Source organism: Caloenas nicobarica, chromosome 8 (assembly GCF_036013445.1).
Source record: "Caloenas nicobarica isolate bCalNic1 chromosome 8, bCalNic1.hap1, whole genome shotgun sequence".
NCBI classification, from domain to species: domain Eukaryota; kingdom Metazoa; phylum Chordata; class Aves; order Columbiformes; family Columbidae; genus Caloenas; species Caloenas nicobarica.
In genome coordinates this window covers 26,986,442-27,007,698 of record NC_088252.1, presented here as the reverse complement: position 1 = coordinate 27,007,698, position 21,257 = coordinate 26,986,442, and positions in this window count along the sequence as shown.

Here is a 21,257-nt window from a genome sequence, read left to right as displayed (position 1 = left end):
GAGAAACAGAGATGTCATGGAAACTATTAGCAAGAGGAAAAAAAAAATACACTTTCTTTTGACTTCCTGCCCTGGTGTTGTTAAATCTCCACTTAATACCTTTAAGCATCTTTCCCTTTAAAAACCTTTACCTATATGCAAAAAATTGCTAATTATTTGGCTTGTGAATCTCGTTCTTTTTGGTTTGCATTACATATAAAAGCAATTGGGAATGCGACAAGCTAGGTGTGAAGTATTTGTAAAAATATAAAATGGTGTGTTATAAAGAGTGCAGCAAAACAATACTTGATTAATAACGGCTATAACCATAAAAGCATCAATTGGTTAAGAGTCAGTCTTATGATTAATTGTTCACTCAATCTTAATGGAAAGACTGCAAAATTAGTCTTAAGAAAGGATTTAATGCTATAGATGAGTTGTTAGAAAAAATACTGATAAAATGGCTTTGAAAAATGTTTTCATGTTAGAAGCTGGGGGGTAGATTGGAGGTCTTGAGCAGAAATGTGTCGGTATTTTGGCTTTTAGGTGTAGAGCCATAGGAGAACTTGTGACCCAAAGTGCAAAATAAGTATAAGGTAGTTCAGCCTGCTAGAGGACAGAGATGTTTTGTAGCTCTCTAGGTGCAAGGGACTAAAATTCAATGTAAGATGCACCCGCTGGAGCCCGTCTTGTTTTTGGCTCTTGCCTGTTATTCCGTATTCATAAACTGTCTCTTCTTTAATGAGGGCCCACTTCAACTCCCATTAAAAGGAAGCTGGATGAGTCATAACACCCTTAATTCCTTAACGCAAGAATATTATTCTTGTCCTGTGGGTTCCCAATCGGTTTCGTTGAGCCCTCGCTCCCCATGGATCCCCCAGGAGCTGCAGACGGACACTCATTGTGTTGTGTCCGCACTAACAGCCCATCTCTGGGGACTCTGCTGGAGTGTAGGTCTGTAACGATCTCGGAAGAGGCTAAAAAAGCTGCTCTTTTGCTTTATTCCACTATCTCTGCGTTCATTTATGTCATGGTGTCCTCACGTATGCTAAAAGTAACATGGTACAATTTAATTGCTGCTTGTCGAGGACATGAAGTTCCCCCAGGTGAGATGTTCATTCCAGGTGATAAGTGTTCCTGCCTGTGCCATGGAGACTCTGTCCTGAAGCTTAAAATCCTTTTATTCTCAAAGCTAGATATTGACCTCTTTTTTTACAGTACCTAAAGAGAGCAGGACTTACAGTTTTTGCCCTTTTTGCCGACTGTTCCTTTGATTTTTCACAAGATTCTTTAAACTTATCGGTTTCCGTTCACGATTTAGAAGGCAGGTAATGCAAAACTTAAGACCGTGACAACAAGTGCTGTTCCAAAGTAGTTTGAAGATCCTCTCGAGAAAAGCATCTCCCAGTTCCAGATGGCTCCTGCATTTATTGTCATTATAGTGTCATTCGCTACAGAAGAATGAATTTCCTCTTGCGGAATAAAACCCATAACCTGACATGAGGACAGATGCCCAGAGCTCTGTGTCCGGTACAGCTGTTGTATATTTATACGCTGGACAAAAGGCTCTGTGGTCTCCTCAAAATGATCGACGTGTCCACTGAGACCTTGTGCTGCCTGAGTGACCTGTGGTGACAGCGCACAAATGCCTATCGGTGATTATGTCCTTCAAAAATATATTAAGACAGGCAATATCTGTTAAAAACAAGAAATCAAGTCGCAGCCATCCTCTTCTTGTCAGAATCCAGAAAACAAAAAGAAAGTCCAGAAAATAAAAATAAGAACAATACACGTTCCCTGAAGAAAGCAATAGTGCAGTAGTTAAAATCTAATCTGTGCCTTAATTAGAGTGTTGTGTTTTATAAGCAGAGGGAAAACTAATGGCACACAGCCTGTCAAGGCACGCTCTACCTCTGAGCCCGCTGCAATTTAAAACGTCAAGTTATAAACCACAGGACAAAAAATTGGACACAACAAAAGTGGTTTTTTTTTTTTTTTAAAAGTAAATTTTCCAAATTCACTTTATTTTATAATTGTGTCACCTTCTCTCAAATGCTGCTGCTTTTATGAGACTGTTAATCCATTTCACTTCTCAGGGCTTGGCCATATCTTTGTTTATATGCTGTAATTCAGTTTAGCGCTGTAATTCAGTTTAGCACCGTAATGTCGCCTGTGATAATCCATTTAATAACCCTGCAAGAACCGTCTCAAAGGTTGGACGTCTTGTTCCAGCAGGCATAATGTATGTGTCCTAATCTGAAGGTGTTTAGATTATGAAATGGTACTAGAGAGCCCAGTATTCTCACAGTCAATATATTTGGTATAAAGCTGCACTGCCTTATTTTACTGAATCTCCTCACTGTGAAAACGAAGAAAGTCCACACACTGGCACTAAAATTTTCAGCTAAGAAACATTTCCTCCCACTGAATTTTGTTATATTCTATCTCTGGCCATGGAAGACGCTGATGAATATGAGAGCGTGTTTTAAATGTCTTAATTTTCCAAATTCTGCATACCTGGTATCTGGTATGTAGATGAACAATGAGCACGTCTCTCTCCATGTAGTTTCGCTTTTCTTGAGTGCATCTGATGTGGTTTCTCTCCTGTGCCTGTAGCCTGCTGCAACAATGACCACAGAACATCATTATGGAAATTTGGTGTGACATTAACTTTGCAGAAAGCTGTAAAACATCGTGAGCACTATGGAGGTCTGAGGTGTTTGTTGTCATTGCTGATGACTTGGCTTACAGTCAAATGGATCCAGAATTCCAGACTAAATTGAAGGTGTTGCCACACTGGGTCTTCCAGTGAGTAACTCTCGTGCCCGTGAAGGGCTGTTGGGTGCAGAACTGAAGAGTTGAGTATCTACAGGGAAGACTCCTTCCTAGGAAGGAACTACTGAAGAGTGAGAGAAACTCATCTGCACAAAAGGGTTATGTGTATGTGGTCACTTTTTAAAAAAAGTTAACTTTAAAGACTATATTATTTGAGAATACCTGTGCCTTGCACGCCATTTTAGCTTTTAGAGTCTGAGGACCAAGGTGCTGCACACACATAATGAATTTCAAAACCCAAATACGTTCCAGGATGAGCTGAACAAGGGGATGTCTCAGTTTCTTGTGTTTATGGCAGTCAGTGTGTGGCATTTTAGTTAATAATTCGTCCTGAGCACAGTGATAGCTTAGCTCAGTGCTGTGCCCAATGTCAGCATTAAGTTGTGCCCACAACCATTTTTTAATAGCTTGAACTGCATCCATTTTTACCCCTGCACTGTTGATAAACTCCTTTAACTCAATCGATCAGAGTTTATGAACCCATTTTTCACCTCTGGACTTCTCGTTGAAGTTCTTTTCTCTTAGAGTCTCTTTTGGATATATATGGGGTGGTGGGAGTGGCACAACTCTTGGTGTGGGAAGGAATAGAGACACCTGACACATCCTAACCCCTTCCTGCTGTAATACGGGATTTAAAACAGGTTTTTCGTGTGTGCTTTTTTTTTTTTAATGGATTATTATTAGTGTTTTACATCCCTTGGACAAAAAGTTGAAATTATGAATAACATCAAGAGTTTACCAGACCATTCTGGAAATTTGCAGAAGCTTTGAGTAATCTCTTTTTTTTTTTTCCCCCCCCCACATTTCTCCTTGGACTTTGGTCCCGCTCCAGTCCAGCCCTGCCAGCATAGGTCTTATTTACAAAATGTTGGTATGAGAATGTTCTGCTGCCCAGATCTTCTCCATGATGCCCCTCTGTACATGCACCAGAAGCTGGGCAAATATAATATTTGCAAGTGGGTCGGATGGAACAGTTCAGAGGGGTTTGTATCTGAATCCATTGAAGTACCCTCTTGAAACTGAGATTTCAAAGGCTTCTTAATATGAGACAAGGAAATGATCCCGGGAGAAAACTGGTAGAAGTTGACTGAATGGAACTGGACATTGTCTTAACAAACCAGGAAAGCTGCTGTTGATGATTCATTTGCAGCGTGGCAAAAAATGGGTTTTAGCAGAAGCTGTAGAAAATAAATAGCAGAGAAAATTCCCCCAGAGTGGAGAAATAAGAAAAATGTTTGTTTGTTTTAAACTGTTGTAATTCCTGTGTGTCTCTGTTATCCATGAACCCAAGGTTACTAGGACACAACTTGCAATTTATCTTCACTCTTTCTTAAAATACCCCCAGTATCCAGATGTTTCTGTGGAAATGATGATCTGTTTATTTTTAATGAGAAAATGATTAGCAACAGAATTTATGTCAACAGAAATATGCTGTAGCCATACCCCCTGTAAACATTGACTTTAAAGTTTCAATGGGTCTTATTTCGTTGAAACTCATTGGATTAATGGGTATTCTTTATTGATATGAGTTGGAGAGTTTTGCATTTTGTCCACTAGCTAATTAATACTTAATGCAAGTTTTGTGGGATTATATATTTTGTGGTTGAATTTAATTAAGCAGAACAGTAAAAGAAGCATTTCATTTTGGAGGCTTTTTGATGAAGCATGTGTCAAGTTGTTATTTTAATGTAGGAGGATTCGTTTCTTCAAGAGCCTTTCCTTAGGGAAAAAAACCCAAACAAATCCTGTAAACTTGCAGTCTTTTGAATACTGCCCAGGCAGCATCTCGCCTGCTTTGCATGCCTCCCAGCGCTAATTAAGAAACCAGATTTTTGTCTATATAAACACAACAATAGCTTTGTGTAAGCAGGTTCTCAATGTATGAAATACCTTTCTAGCTGAAACAGCAGCTAACTTCCGGATCCTCCCCCCCTTTTTTTTGTACTTTTTTTTTTTTTTTTTCCTTTAGAGAGAATTTGCAAAAACAAGGTTATAAACATATGGCCAAAGTTTTAAGTGCTTTTGAAGCACAATTTTGTAGCTGATGTCTTCTTGCCGGTGAAGATGAGGACTGCTATTTCAATTGGTGCATCTCCAGAAGAGGTTATAAGCTTATGAGATGTGCATGTTTATATTATTTATAAAAGTGTATATCTATTTTATAAGCTTATAAGCATATAAGGGTTATAAGCTTAGCAATGTGCATCTCTCTCTGCTCCAAATGGGAATATTGGGGCTGTTTCCAAGGAAAGGAAAAAGGCGATGTGGTGCAAAAGGAACCCAGGCCCCTTGTGCAAAGTGAACATCCAGCTGTGGAAGAAATATCAGTCACCTTCTTGGAGACTGAGAAGGTTTGGTTTCCTGTCCAAAAGCCTGCACTTAAATAATGGCTGATATAGTGTAGGTGGATGCATAAAGCTAAAATTTACACTCCTGTCAATAGATGTGGACCTTCTGAACCCACACTGTGCACCAATATATATAACATGAAAAACTTCTATTGATGTTAGAATGCACGCTAGATTTTGTACTTTGGCGAAGTGCAACTTAAGACTGAAGGTTGATTTGACCCTTCATTGACTGAAGATTTTAGAGTGTCGGATGTAGACTGGGTTTGAAAATTTTTGATGGGATGGTCTTTTGGAAAGTGCTCACTTGTCAAAACCGAAAGGAACAGAGTGATTTGATTAATCTTTTAATTTTCCAGAGCTTACATTTGAGATCTCCTTCCTTTCACCCTGGACTTGTGTGCCTGCCCAGGACGGGTTTCCAGGCAAATCTGAGTTTCTGAAATCCATGATTTGGTGGTAAATGTGGCTCTACACGAGGGTGTAACCTCAGCAGACCAGAGGGCAACATACTTAGAAATCCAGGGGGATGGGTTGACGCTTTTTTTTTTTTAAAATTTTTTTTTATTTTTAAACTCTTCAGGGCTGCCCGTTGCTGGATAGTGAATAAAAGTGAACAAATTTCTGCCTCGTTTTGTTCAGCTGCTGTTTTATGACAAACGTGGTGAGAAAAAGGCAGAAACACGTAATGGGATTCTCTATAGAGAAATATCCCCCTCAAAAAAGGAATAAAAAAGGCAAAAATGCAACTTGACTCACTTTACAATTTAGCTTAATTAAATCCAGCTTTGAAATTTCTAAACCATGACACTGTGTGAGGTGCTAATTAGCTGACAATCTCGCAAAGAAAATAAAGAGGGGGGGAAAAAAAAAAGTGGAAGGCAAAGTAAGTGAAAAATAGAATAAACTTGTAGTAAATAGGATCTGTTCACCACTTTGTCATTCCTGGAGCCCCGCGGGGTGCCCGGCGACGGGCCCCAGAGGTGGCCGGATCATCCTCGGGCTCCCCGGTGGGAGAACAGCCGCTTGTCTGCAAAACGCGCTCGCAGCCTCTGCAAGAGTGCGGCGGCGCTTGTGATGCGTGACATTAAAAACAACAGAAAAAACCAGCCCAGAGGTCTGAGTCTTTTCAATCTAGTCTTGGAATAACACAACAAAGAGAAAAACCACCCTACAAAAGCTTTTATTTTAATTTTTTTTTTAAATGTTGTCAGAGGATCTCTGAATTCTGGCTGATTGTTTGTACCTCCTGAGCAGGGAGAAGCCCTGCAATTATCTTGAAATAACTCTCTATTTTGCCACCGCAGTAAAAAAAAAAAATAAAAGAAGGGTATTATGTCCTATTTCCACCAGAAGCTGCAGACTTTCCTATTTGGCTTGTTGCTTGATTTCCTCTCACGCTGATTAAATTTGAATGTGATTGTGCCTCTTACATGAGTAAATATTGCTCAGTAGAAAACCCACAGATTCTGGTCTCTTGTTAAAAGACTGAAATATGTTGCTGTGCAGGTCTCAGGAAGGTTTCTGAGCCAATAAAATAAGGATTTGAGGTTTTTGCTGTTGAATTTGAATTGCAGCAGTGTCCTTTGTTTGACAATGCTTTATATGTAGGGGCCTCATGTCTGCTTTGGGTGACTGCTCTGCAGTGCAAAATGCTTTATGGACTTGAACTATTAGAAATCTGAGTTCTCTTCCCTCTCATATTTATCACTCTTTATTAATGTGCCTTACGGAAAATCAGTGCAGATGGTATTTAACTCGGGAATCCGCCTTTATCTGGTTCTTATGATAGTTTTTTGGTGGATGAGGTGAGGTTCTAGCTTGAAAGAGGTCAACTTCAGAAGCACTGCCCGAAGGCTGCGTTATGAGCTCCAAGCATTTTTCTAGATCTCTCCTAATGTCGGTGTTTACATTAAAACCATGAATGAGTTTTTGCCACAGAAGACTCACAGGAGGGCTGACCTTGAATCCAGCAAGTAGACGCGTAGTTTGACACCACACTTAATAACCTTTTCTTCAAGTGTCCCAGGGCTGTTCTGTACCCTGGCTACTCATTGTAATTCAACTTTCACAGTGACGTTTTCTAAGGCAAAAATAGTGCTTTATCATTCTTGTACCCCTTTGACTATTCTTTTGTCCCAGGTTTAATGTTCAACCGCTTCTCCTCTATCTACTAAACCTCCGAAGTATTCACCTCTATAGTGTTGCCTACAGCAAACGCTGCTAAAGAAAAGTGAGGCCAATGTACAGTAGTTGGAAATCTTCCCTTGGGAGTATGAATACGTCCAGTCGCTGCAGCTGCCAATTTGGCCACATCCATCCCAGGGGAATTTCATGAAAGAAATAATAATAATAAAAAAATAGCCTGGAAGCTGCCCTGGACTCCCTGTGTTGCTTATTGAAACTCAGTCAACTAAGTCGTATTACCAAAACTCACTAAAAAAAAAAAAAAATCCATTAAGAGCCCCTAGGGTTTGATTCTGCTTTTACTAGCATTTGTGCTTAACACGAATAATAATTAAGATTAAGTTGATGGAGTTACACTGGTCTAAATCAATAAGGGAAGAAAATGGCACTTTAATTGAAATTAATATAATGTTATGCCAGATTTTATTTGTTCTTTTTACAAACTCTAGTTTGACTTCAGTGAGGAGAGAAAGGAGGGAATATGGGATTTTAAAGGACTCTCTAAGTACAATACTATGATATGACCATTAAGAAATGAGCAGTTGTTTATAGGCAGAAGTCTTTGCCAATTTTTGTCACTTTATTTTTAATCTTGGAGGAGATGTTTTCTCTCCCAGTAGCTCGAGCTGTCCTAGTCTACCTAAGCTGTCTAAGAATTAGGGAGAATACCTTGGAGGTTTGTGGTGCTTTTTTTTTTTTTTAAGTAACTCGTTTTGAGCCTTGGAATTAGGGCAAAATTTGAAGAATGTTACCTTTAAAAAAATGAGAATATTACAAGTCAGATATGACATCCATAATATTAGTTTGTAAAACCCTGTGATTACTGCCTCTGTGCCAGGATTGTGAATAGTGGGCTTGACTCGATTATTGTTTAAGTGCTTTGATGTGAGAAATACAGAATTGGGCCACTGAATTTGGAGACTTCAGTTCTGTTTCTAGCTTTACCCTTAAGCTCTTTCGTAGTTTTGGGAAAAACTTGGACCATTTTGTTACTAATATTTTATTTCCCCCATGGTCGGTTTGTTTTTGTGTTGTTGGTTGGTTGGTTGGTTGGTTTTCTTCTTTGACCTTGAAGCCTTTCTGGATGGTAACCCCCCCAGCATCACCCACCCTCTTTTAGCCCCAAGGCGAGAGCCAATCTTCAATGTCCATCTCAGAAATCACATCGACACAGAGGAATTAACCAACCGACTACCAGCAACAGTATACTGTCAGAAGTATTGAAAAATGTTTGGTTTTTTTCTACTGTCCCATTGATTAATTTGTCAAAATACCAATGGAATAAAATGCATCAGAAGGTGCTCCTGCCACAGAGTAAGGGATGAGGTGAAACCATCCCATTTATTTTTAAAGATGGGAACTGAACTTCTATGGGAGAAAGCTCCTAAAGAAAACATTTATTTTATGGCAAGGGGCAGATGCATTGGGTGTTGTGGATGCGGATGAGTAGGTGTTCTTCATTGGACACACTTACTGAGTTGTGACACTTCAGCCTTCTTAAAAGTGGGCTGTTTACTGTCACCAGAAAAGATTATTTTGTCTTCAGAAAAAACTCCACAATGAAACGTCCAGGAATTCTACAAGTATGCTGGACTCAAAACTTGTTGCAGATAATGATAATGTTTCTAGTGACTTCAAATGAATTTGGATGCAGACTAGGGAAATTAATTTGAGGAATACAGTTAGGTTATTTAAGCAGCATCAGTAGGTATGGCAATCTGCAACCTGATTACCTGGCAGCTTTTGATTTTTATTTCGCACCTTCTTGGACAAAATGCAGCTCAAAGAAGTGAACAGGTTTCCTTTGGCTTTTGAAGAAAGGCCTTGCAAGCTTGTAAAGAGAATTATGAGAAAATGAAAGAGGCAGTGTAATGGGTGTTGAGATGGAGATGAACTGTGGGGCAGATTCTCTCTAATTAGTTTAAGTATTTTATACAACTTTCTATTTCTGAACTTTCTATAAAAAAGATCTGTGGCAATGTCTGATGGTCTAGAGGACCTTATAGAGTCTTTAGCTTCCCCACCTCTCTTGGAATTTTTTTTTTTTTTTTTTTTTTTTTTTTTTTTTTTTTTTTTTTGGTCAAAAGGGTATTTTTGCTGCATTTGGGACAGTGGCTCAGTGTTGCAAATAAAGGGGATATTCATAAAATTAAATACCTTCCTTACAACTTTCTCAGAGAGATGCTTCCCAGCATTTCCTTAGGACCTTAAAGTTTTGAGTTTCCAGATCTCTTCTGGAAGATTGTTCCATAGTCAAATTTCCCCTGAAGGACAATGAATTTTTCATTGGTTGCTAAATGTTTTGTTCTACAGCTTAAGAACATACCCGGTCACCAAAGCATGCATCTCGTTGTAATGATTCATGCATAAAAATGCATGTTTAGCTGCAGCTGGAAATTGCTTCACTAAATGCATCTCCTTCCTCTGCCTGCCAAAAGCCAGTGCAGACTGGTGCTAAGTGGTCTTTCAGCTAACAGAAACTCTGTAATTATGCAGATTTGTGATTAAAACCCACTATGTTAATATAACGGGCGTGTAGCCATTGGCTTTATTTGAGGAACCTGAAGGAAAAAATCCTATAAAAAGAGTTATGGCAGTTCTTGTTTGTATGCCATTAAGCCATAAAATATTGTAGCTAATTACACTTCATTTTGTAGAACTTGTCCATTGAAATTCTGATGTTGTGCACCCTTCCCTGGACTGGGGTGGAGGGGGGTGGTGGTGATTTCATGTGTTTGTCACATTCATTGAGGCAAATTGTGCATCTCGGTGTTTTTAAATTGATCATATTTTCTCTGCTAAGGTAACACCTATAGAATAGGACCTTGTCACAGGATAATGGCCCTGCTGCCAGATACATACTGAGGCAAAGCCGGGACATTTATCTGAAATGAGCATCAAGGTGAAGCAGGAGGCTTTTATCCTGTCAAAACCTTCTATTTTTTTCTTTTTCATTTTCTTTTCTTCACCCCCTTTACTTGCATCTAGACCAAACGAATAATGGACTAGATTTTGATGTTTTCTTTGTCTGAGGGACATTAGTGGAGTTGTTGCAGGTCTCTGGTAGGTATTACTAAGAAGTTGTGCTCTGGTTGGACCAACAGGGCAGGTTTACATTGTAGGAATGGAAAATGCAATGAATTCATGTTGTTTAGATTTCTGCGAGAGTAGTTATTGAATTGCTGTTGATGTCCAGACATATGTACAGACTACGTCCAGGCATAGTTCTCATGAGCTTGGTAAGCGTGTGGAGGAGAACAAAGAGCTGTGGTCCCATGCAATCTTGTCTACATTTAATGAGGTTCAACATAACAGCAGCAGTTGGGTCACGTATCGTACACCTGTAGCCTCTCTAAATAGCTCAAGGGTCTTCAACCCTTTGTTGACTCACACCATTCTTGTGTTAGTTATGTAGACAGATGTCTCCTGTGACAGACATGAGAAAAATCCAAAATTATTTGATCTTTATGAACAGACATTTGTCTTTTTGTTTTTGCAGGTAGATAAGGTAGATATATGCAGCAGCATAAGCACTCTTTATGGTCCTGTCTTGCCTAGTTGCTAGGGGAAAATCTAGTGTTTGATACAAGAAATCCAAAGTTCCCAACATGCCAAGAAGACAAACCACAACAAAATAACCTTCAAATGTCCTAGTGATGCCATTTTGAAACTTAATGCATCCATCAGTTCAGTAGGTCAGAAATGTTGGTCACACCAACTTGTAAAGTTTCACCAACTAAAAAGTGTCTGCTCACAAACAAGGAGCCGTGGTGATGTCTGTTAAATCTTTCACCTGTCAAGTCAGAAGTAAAAGCTTTTTATCCATGTGCCTCTTTGTGAATTCGGGTGTGCGAGTCGGGATTTCCCAAAGCCAAGTGCAGATGCATTATTCATTGTGTGATGTTAAATCCTTACAAACTTAGTGGTTTTCCAAAGCGTTTTCTTTATTTTTAATATAAAGTGCCGTGCGAATGACCAATATCTCCACTCATCTCTCTGAAGTGATGGTAATCATTCTTCTGCTTGGAGAAGTTTCAGCTTCTTAAACTGTGTATATTTTGCACAGTAGACTTGTACATAGGTCTGTCCTAAACTTTTACTGAATTAGATTTTTCTAATCTCATTGGTTCAGAGCTATGGACACTGCTTCTTCGACATAATCAGTTGTGTGGTGTGGTGGTTTTTTTTCTTTTTTTCTATTTTTTTTTTTCTTCAGCAATAACAAGAGCTATGCTCCCAAAATTGCCAGCTGCATTTGCAAATGTGTATGACCATGTCTGGCAGGAACTGATTCGTTTCAAGTGCTGGCATGCATTTCAGGTTCAATCTTCTCTCAGATATGCACGTCCTCATTGCTCAGTCCCCTTCAGAAATGGATTGGGTGATATTTTCTTTTCTATTAGGATTTCAGCTGTACCGCTGAATGCTGGCTATTCCACATTCAGCAAAACCAGGCTAAGGTTATCATTCCTGACAAATATGTTTTGGGGGGGAGAAGATGGGTAATCTTGTGTGTATGTGAATTTTCTGCCGATGTGGTCCTAGAGTACTGAACCACCCTGTAAGTCAGTCTGACACAAGGGTGTCTCTCATCATCTAGAATTGCTGATAATTTTGTTGATTCTTAATGATGTTTGAAATATTTACTTTTAGTAGTAGGAGTTAATCATAAAGCAACCCACCTAACACCTACCAGCTCTGAAAAGAAATCTCTGTTAGGCTTTATTCCCATTTATCTATACAGATATGAAATAATGATTTTTGGCCATGATCTATAGATTGTCCAGCCTTACAAATCCTGCCAGAAAGATGAGCAGTTCTCAGTCTTCCGTATCGCTGCTATCACAGCAGTATTCTTCCTTGTGTGCAAAGGTCTACTCAGCCTTCTGAATTCTAAGTGTAGTTTAGCAAATCAAAACGGATGAAACTCATGATTACAGTGTGGAAAGGCCCTGGGGGTGCTGGTTGACAGCAGCTGAACGTGAGCCAGCGTGTGCCCAGGTGGCCAAGAGGCCACCAGCATCCTGGCTGGTACCAGCACTGGTGTGGCCAGCAGGCCCAGGGCAGTCACTGTCCCCCTGTACTGGGTACTGGGGAGGCCAAACCTCAAATCCTGGGGTAAGTTTTGGGCCCTTCATGCCAAGAAAGCCCTTGAGGTGCTGGAGCGAGTCGGGAGAAGGGAACGGAGCTGGGGAAGGGGCTGGAGCACAAGTGTGATGGGAGCGGCTGAGGGAGCTGGGGGTTCAGCTGGAGAACAGGAGCTGAGGGGAGACCTTCTGATCTCTGAGCGGCCTGAAAGAGTGTTGGGGGTTGGACCAGATGACCTTTGAATGTCCCCTCCAACCCAAACTATTCTGTGATTCTATGGTTCTGAAAGGGGGTTGTAGCAAGGTGGGAATTGGTCTCTTCTCCCAAGTAACAAGAGATAGGACAAGAAGAAACGGTCTCATGTTGTGCCAGGGGAGGTTTAGATTGGATATTCAGAAAAATTTCTTCCCGGAAAGGGTTGTCGGGCGTTGGAACAGGCTGCCCAGGGCAGTGGTGGAGTCACCATCCCTGGAAGGGTTTTAAAGATGTATAGATGTGCTACCTGGGGACAGGTTTTGTGATGGACTTGGCAGTGTTGGGTTAATGGTTGGACTCGATCTTAAAGGTCTTTTCCAACTAAAATGATTCTATGATTCTACTCTTTGTGAAGTAAATCCCACCGAGCCAGGCTGCCGGTGAGAGCACTCAGCACTTAATTAACGTGCAAACTGAGGACGAGAGCCAAGGCGTAATGCTCAATAGAAGCTTGTCGAAGTCAAACCGAGTATCGCAGCTTGCTCCAGAGGGTGTTGGATTAGACCCCAGAAGCCAAGAGGTTTTTATTAACTCTGCTTGATATGTATATCCTGAGGCTGGTGAAATCGAGGGAAAGAGGCTGCCGGACTCCAGCCTCTGCTGAGGCCAGCGCTGCCTCCGGAATCACCCCTGGGAGGAGAGGTGCAAAGAGTTTGCATTTACACAAGATTTCCTATTCATGAATGTACTTCTCAACAATTCCGAGTGAATAAGCAGTGGTGAGTGTTTCTCTTACTGGTGTACGTAGTATGAGGTTACAGGTATCATTGTTGCTGAAAGGAAAAATAAGCGTAGGCAAAATGCAGAAATATGTGATGTGTGAGTAATGCTTCTTTCAGAAAAAAACTTTAACTATAAACTGCTGCCCAATTTAGGAAATACTGCCTAATACCTGATAAACACTGCAGCTTGGACCCCTGCCAGAAAAATGTGTGCATCAATCCATGTGGAAAAAAAGGAATTCAACTTTTAATCTGGAAGAGAGCTGTGGATAGGGTGGCATTCTCAGAGAAATGCACCCAAAGTTTTCCTCCACTTAATTGGGGGAGAAAATAATGCCTGGGTCCTGCTGAAATTGTGGCTGATGTGGCAGGGAGAGACAGAAGCTCTGACATGTGGACCCAGGGAGGGACAAGGGCTGACGAGCTCTCTGGGGTTACGTATAGACATGGCCACCGAGGGAGCCAGTGGCACAGAGCTTGATGTCCTCTTATGGTCCCCAACCTGAACCTCACTCATGGCATCGCTGCAAAACCTGCTGCTGACCCGGGGTTAAATCGCTTTCAAGAGCGGACACCCACAGCACAGGTATGTGTTATCATCAATATTTTAAACGTGGGTTGTTTCTTGTGGTTAAATCATTAATTTGGACGACCCGGCATCTCCCCAGCCCCTTTCCGTGCCCTGATGACCCCCTCTCCTACCTGCATGCTATGGAGCAAGCGGAGATGTCATTTAATCTGTTACTGGGCCCTTCTAATCCGCTACTCTCTTTTTCTTGGAAAAAGCAGCAGATTGCAACTCCTGTGGAAACAGCAAGGCTGCGCTTCTCTGAGCAAAACTGGGAAGGAAAAAGAGATTTATAATAACTGGATATTGCTGGTTCCCCTCTCAGAGGCGTGTGCTGCAGCATCGCGACCCCTGCTTTGTCTTTTTCCGAATGAAATAAGCCTGCACAAGCCAGAGAAATGGATTTTGACTTTCTCATTAATGAAATATGAATTGTATGTTTATATTTTGGTGGCCCCTAAAGTGAATATTAAAGTGCACAGAAATAAAAAATTGCCAACTTTAATACAAGAGGGGGTTTTCTCACGCTTGTCTTAAATGAGCTCATTACAGCGGAGACGGTAATAAATATTTGATATCACGGCATGTTAATGAGGTGCTTGCTTGTGAATTCAAAGTGTTTAGCATAGTTTTCTCTCCCCTTCAAACATGTTATATAGTGCAAACATTTTGAATTATTCAATCAGGAGGATCTTTAAGCACTCTAGTGCTGTATTCAAAATCCTAAACCCACAAAACCACAGGAGTAATTAGTGGTTGCGGCTTCCAAAACGGATATAATTTCTTGAATAATATTGTTTGGTTTTAATTCGGAGTTATTGCGGGGGACTTTCCTGCCCTTGAAAGAGGAGCCAGCTCTGACTGCAGATGCAGCACTGATACGTCACCAGTACATGCACAAGGCGTTACTTGGTGCCTGCACAATTTTATGTTGTTTTACTGGAATTTTAGCCCACGGGGTTGGGTCATCAAGGCTCTTTAACACATACAAAGGGGGTATATGCATGTTGTGATGTACAGCTGAAGCCGTATTTCTCACTGGTCACCCCAATGGCCTTGTGGAAATGTTGCAGATGTGTGGCCTTTGGAGTGGGGAATTGAAGATGGGGAAGTGCAACCTGGTGGAGTTCGATTTCTCTCCTTGGCAGTTCTTGTTCTTCTCTCTGACTGGCTTTGTATAAAATATATACGTTGTTATAAGCTGCGATGGATTTGGTCTGTCAATGTTGTTATAGAGAGATAATAGCCTACTAAAAGCAGCAATCCTAAATATTTCTCTTTGCATAAGCTCGCTGGGTTTTTTCAGCCTCTACGTTAATGACACGCCTTTTTTTTGGTGGGTTTTTTTTTGTATAGTTTGCATCTCTGGCAGTGAACTTAAAAGCGTTTTTGATTTCTTGCACTTGCATGAAAACTTTTCCAATACATACTGAGGTGAGAGCAGCACTGGAAGGCGTTGATGGCGACACCGTACACGTCGATGGGGGAGTCGAGGGCTCAGTAGGAAGCAGTTTCCTTTGCAAGTGGCTTTTGATTTCTTGGTGGGTAATAAGAGTGGAAGAGCGATTGTAGACGCTTCAGCAATGGATTAAAAGCTGAAGCTATATTTTCCTTCTGTGTGTTTCAAGTGCTAATTTTCATTGCTCAGTTGGGCGCATGCTGCCTGCGGGTCCAGCCCTCCTGCCGTGGGATGGGGACGCAGAGAGGGACCATGGGCTGTGGCTGAGCTGGTGTCTGAACCCAAGTGCTCTTGTTCAGATATTCTGGTTACACCTTTGCTGACCCATCCTGCACCCCTGACATGCTGTCCTCTCGCCTTCTTGTGCTTAAAAGGCAGCTCTCCACTTATCTGTTCACCAGGGAATGAATTCCCAAGAAAGAAGCAGTCAAGTCTGATTAAAAGAAAAAAGAAAAAAAGTAACATAACTAAGTGATAGAAAAAGTAGGAGTAGAAATGCTTCTCACATCCTCTAGACTTTCCCGAATTCATCAGTAATTTGTGCAGCTCCAGGCTTTGAGGAAGGTGAAAGCTTATAAGGTTTTTAGACATCTTCCTTTCTTTGACATTTCTGCTTTTAAATTCCTTTTCATATCTCAGCCATTAGCAGAGGTACATGTTGTTTTTAAGGCAGCAAGTTCTACAGTTTTGTATGGAAAGAGCCTTTTGGAACAAGCTAGCATGGGTGCTAATAGGGAGACTTTTTTGCGTTCCTGGTTCTGCGACGTTTTGAAACATTTCTACCTTTTGCTGACATAAAGGGAATTGCCAGATCAGGCCCAGCATGCAGAAACTGAATTTCTTTTAAAAAGTGCTCTGTGGTATAACCACATCAAGGTTCGTCTCCTTTCATAATAAAAGGCATTTTTTCTCAAATACTGTCCCAAAACTGCTTAGAGTATCTATTCTGAGTTCATTGTTTTTTTCCTGTATGTGTCTTTTTCCCTGATGAAGGAAGGTGACCCATATTATTCAGGTTATATGTAAGGTGTTTCACGAAGTACCACGGTGCCTAACTGTTTCAATAGCCTTAATCTCAGTTTCAAACCTGTTTTCCATCTCAGAAAATGGCTGCTGAAGCACTTTGTGCAACCCGGAATTTGCCACTTAAATTGCATGGAAGTTAAAATGCAAAATTAAATAAAATATCAAATTGAAAGCCTTTTAAATTGCAAACACTTAACTGCCGGTAAGAGCACGTCTGTCTTTGGAAACTGAGGTGCTGGCTCTGATGTTGGGCGTTGCAATTTCTGTATGGAAGTGCCTCAGTATTGATGGAAATTTGGGCACAAATCTGCGTGGGAAAAATGCGGGGCAGCTGATGACGGACCACGTGCGTGCTCCCGATCTTTTCTTTGCAAAGCTTCTAATTTCATTATGGTCGGTAGGAATGTCATTAGGTCTTAATTAGCTGCACAAAGAGGTACATCCCATGGGGACAAGTGCTGGGTGCTTAAAGCAGATTTGCTGGGATGCATGTTCCAGGAACCTCGAGAACATTAAGGTGTTTGTGTTACTTGCTAAAAATTAAGTATATTAGGCTCAGTCTGGAATGTTTATCAGAATAACAAAAAACTCCCAGCAAAACCCCAAATGATAGTCAAGTGATGAATGGGTTTAATTAGAAGTAGGTAGCAAACACTTTTAAAAAGATGTAATTTCAAACACTTTCTATACTTTAATGCTCCTGGAAGGCAAATAGTATTTATTCCTGAAGCAAGAATTGGAGAACTAATTCGGCTTATCTGTAATTTAGTGATGATACAATTTAGCTATAATTAAATTGGAGCAAAAAATTCTAGGTAACAAAATTTAGTTAATTTAAGTACAAACTTGTTTTTGCTCCTCCGTAATTAATTTCCTCTTCAAATTGTAAAGTATCATCATCCCTACGTAAATAAAAGTGCGGTCAACGGTCCATAACTTCTGTAACATTACCTAAGTAGTTTGTGAGTGAAAAACTGGTAGGATAATCCTTAAAACTAAGGCCACTTGACAAAAATGCTACCTAATTGTGTCTTGATTCCTGGATCCTTGGCTTCCTTCTAGTTGAGTGGGCTTAATTGTGACAAAAATCGACCCATTACAATTTACATGTTTTGGACTCCTTAAAGGATTGAAAGAATCTCTGTTTTTGCCAGTGATACTGGATTTTTATAAATCTGATTTTTTGGTTTTCTAGTCTATGAAGATGGTTGATACATTTGGAAACATGAAAGCAAGTTTCAAAATAATTCGATAAATCTTTCATAAAAATAAATAAAACTTTCATTAAAAATAAAATCTAAAGCTCAGAGTAGTAGCATTCCCATTCCTTTTTTAATTGAGGTTAGAAGGATGCACATCCATACAAAATATCTTCATTCAGTAATGAGGACTTACATTTATAAAGTTTTAAAATTTATCTACAGGAGCAGCAAAGGATTCTCTGCATGCATATGGATAATTTGACTATATCAATATTGATCCAGGCTTATGCAGTTGTTAATCACTCTGGGAAATGGATTCTTTCAGTAATATTAGTTGAGCAGATGTTGGTTGTTGATTTTGCAGTTTTATTCTTGGTACTTTCATTTTTCTCAGAAGAAGGAGAAACTTCCTTAATTCCATGCAGAGAGAGAAATATAAATGACAGCTAAAAATACGCTGAATTTTCTGTCCTTCTCCAGCTCTCAGAATACACACTGTGTTGAGAAGGGAGGATAAGCATGACTGCATGTACCTCTTTGAAGTGCTTTATCAGTGTTCTTAAAAAATATCAAAGAGGAGACTTATGCCATGTAAAAATAGTTATGATTACATCCTCTTTGGCTCGATCTGATACAGTTCTCCCACGGTACATCTGTGAGATGACTACCTAAATATTTAGGTGAAAAACGATAGTTTGCAGGAATGAGGTTGACTCTTGCGTTTCTGAGGCCATTTTTTATTTCCACGACCATTTTAAAATTTCTATTATCATTTCGATTCAAGGGTCATGGATTTATCCTTAGCTGGTAGACTCTATCACAATTTTAAAGCCTGGCTTTAGTCATTTAAATTCCACAGGTTTTCATTTAACGAAGCTTTTGCAATTCTCTTTGCGTTGGTCGTAAACACCCGGAGTTTCAGATTTTTGAAGCAATGAAGCACATAATGCAAGCTCTCCGTTTAATGAAATATTCAGTGCTGCTCTCTCCCTCCTCTGGCTTATTTGGTGTTATCTCCCTGGGTGAATTTTCTTCTTCTGGATGGGGTTTGGGTGGACTTTATGCCGTGTTCAGGCAAAGTTTTTCCTCTCCCGTATTGACAGCAAGCAGAGAACCTACCTGGACTGTACATAAGCCAAATCCAGGGATGCGGGGGCTGATCTGTCCTGGCGACTGAGGGATGGTGCTGAGCAATGAGAGCAGGATCGCATCCTGCTTACACGTCAGTTACCACAAACCATGAACCTGTGGCTACATTTCTTCACGTGGGTAATTTGAGCAGAGTCACACGGCCACCAACACGGACAAGAGTTTCACACTGAACATTTACAACTAGAAAAAGGCAATGCCTGGGGGGGGAAATGTTTTTTTCTGTCTAAAAAGATTAGCCGCTGCTTTTTCTCTGTTACGCATATCTGTGGATGAAAAACCAGAATTTTTTTGTGCGTGTGAATTTTGATCGGGCTGATTGCCTGAACCCACCACAGCTCTGCAGTTGAATGAGGAGGGGACCTTCTCCCAGGTCCTTGGCAAGAGCTGCCATGAGCTCCTTGCTGTGAATTATCCCACTCTGGTCCGTCCTTAGGGGTCTTTGTATTTTCATGTGACCCATGTTTGTTAGAATCAAACAAGTAGCTGGCACTTGCATAATTTTGTGAAATTGCTGTGAAGTACTGCTATGGTTTCCAACCAGTCATTTGAAAGAAATTAAAAAAACCCACTCAACCACTTCAATATTTGCTGTTGTTATTCAGTTCTCTTGGCTACTAAGCGCGGTTGTGCAGGTTTCAATACGCTTTCGTCTTTTACTTAATGTGTATTTTAATATGTGTTTTCCCTTGGAACAACTAAGACAGCCACACAAACAAAAGCAGTAAAAGGCAGAGACTTTTGATATAAAAGTCAGTGAAAGGGAAAGACGTTCCAAATTCTATTTAGTCAAAAAGGCCTGAGGGCTGTGCAAGGATCAAGTCCTGCAGAGGCAACGTGTGGTGGCCAAGGTTGTGTCTCTGTTTTTCATACTGGTGTGAATGGAGTAAATGGCGTGTCCTTTGGCGTTACTCATGTTCCACGTTAGTTTGAATTAGGGAAGAGTAGGATCCTGTGTCGTCTGGACAGGATGATGGTTACTTATTGACAGAAAGGAATTTGTGCAATTGTATTTTCAGATACCTCCTTCTGAGCATCTTTAAATGACTTAATAGTTAGCATAGAAATATGTTTTCAAGAACTTCTGTAAAGAAATCCTCTTCAGCGTCTGTTTTCATTGCTGGGTTATCTCATATTTTTAATTTACTGTTCTTTATATTTCATTTCCAATTCTCCATCCTTCAAAAATCTTTGTAAATGGCTACATAACAAGTGCAAATTTCTCTCCTGTTCAATGAAAAGTACCAATCAGGCTGTGATGGCTGTGACATCTCTTACTAAGAGAGAACAAAGAAACCACTCAACTCTAAATAATCAAAGTCTGGCTTGTCAGAGTTGGAGTATGTGGCCTATTAAGCTTTATTGAGGGCACGTTGCAAAAGCAGCGGTGCTTAAATCCGTGTACAGGCCCTTACGCGATTAGTTATGCATAGGGCACAGTGATCTTGTTAAAATCAAATTTTATTCAAAGGCGGCAGAACTATCTCCAACAAAACTGTAATATGGCATAAAATCAAGCAGTGCTGCTTTTCAAGTGGAAAAAACCTTGTTCCTGCTTCTGTGTTTTGTGTTTGGGACTGTTTAGCTGGGAGGATGCTCAGGGGGATCTTATCCATGTGTAGAAATACCTGATGGGAGAGAGGACAGAGGATGGAGCCAGACTCTTCTCAGGGGGGCCCAGTGAAAAGGCAAGAGGCAACAGGCGCAAACAGAAATATAGGAAACTCCATTTAAACATAGGAAAACGCTATTTTATGGTGAGGGTGGCCAAACACTTGGGGCAGGTGGCTTGGTGAGGCTGTGCAATCTCTGTTCCTTGGGACAGTCAAATCCCAACTGGATGTGGCCTTGGGCAACCCAGATCCATCAGGAGCTGGACTTGGATGGTCTTCAGAGTCACCTCCAACCTCAGCCCCTCGGTGACTCCACAATACTGTGCAGTATAATTACCGTGCTGATACTGCGTCCTAAAATATTTCACTGAGTTAAGTCATATGGTTGTAAATAAATGGTAAAATTAACTGGTTGATTTTTGCAAAGGGTGTTTATAAATATGCAATAACAGGATGAGATGTTTTCAGCAGAGTTATACCTGAAGAGTCAGGAAGGTAATGGGTAGCGTAAGGGAAATGCAATAGGAGAAATAGAGTTCTGTTTTCTGCTGGCTAGTTAGTAACAGGAGGTCTTAGCAGAGTGTCAGTTATGGGTAGAATGAGGGCAGAAAAATCTACCCTTTTTTTTTTTTTTTTTTTGAACTGTGGCGAGCTTTTATAGTGTGGCTTTTGCCTGTGAACAGCCTGTCATCCCAGCCTTCTCATCTTTCTTGAGCCCAGCACTCGTGGAGATACGCGGGAAGCAGGTATTTCTGAGGTAAATATCAACCTGCTTTCTCCTGGCCTTCCACCCCCACTGGTCCAATGAATCAGCTGAAGTTGATGT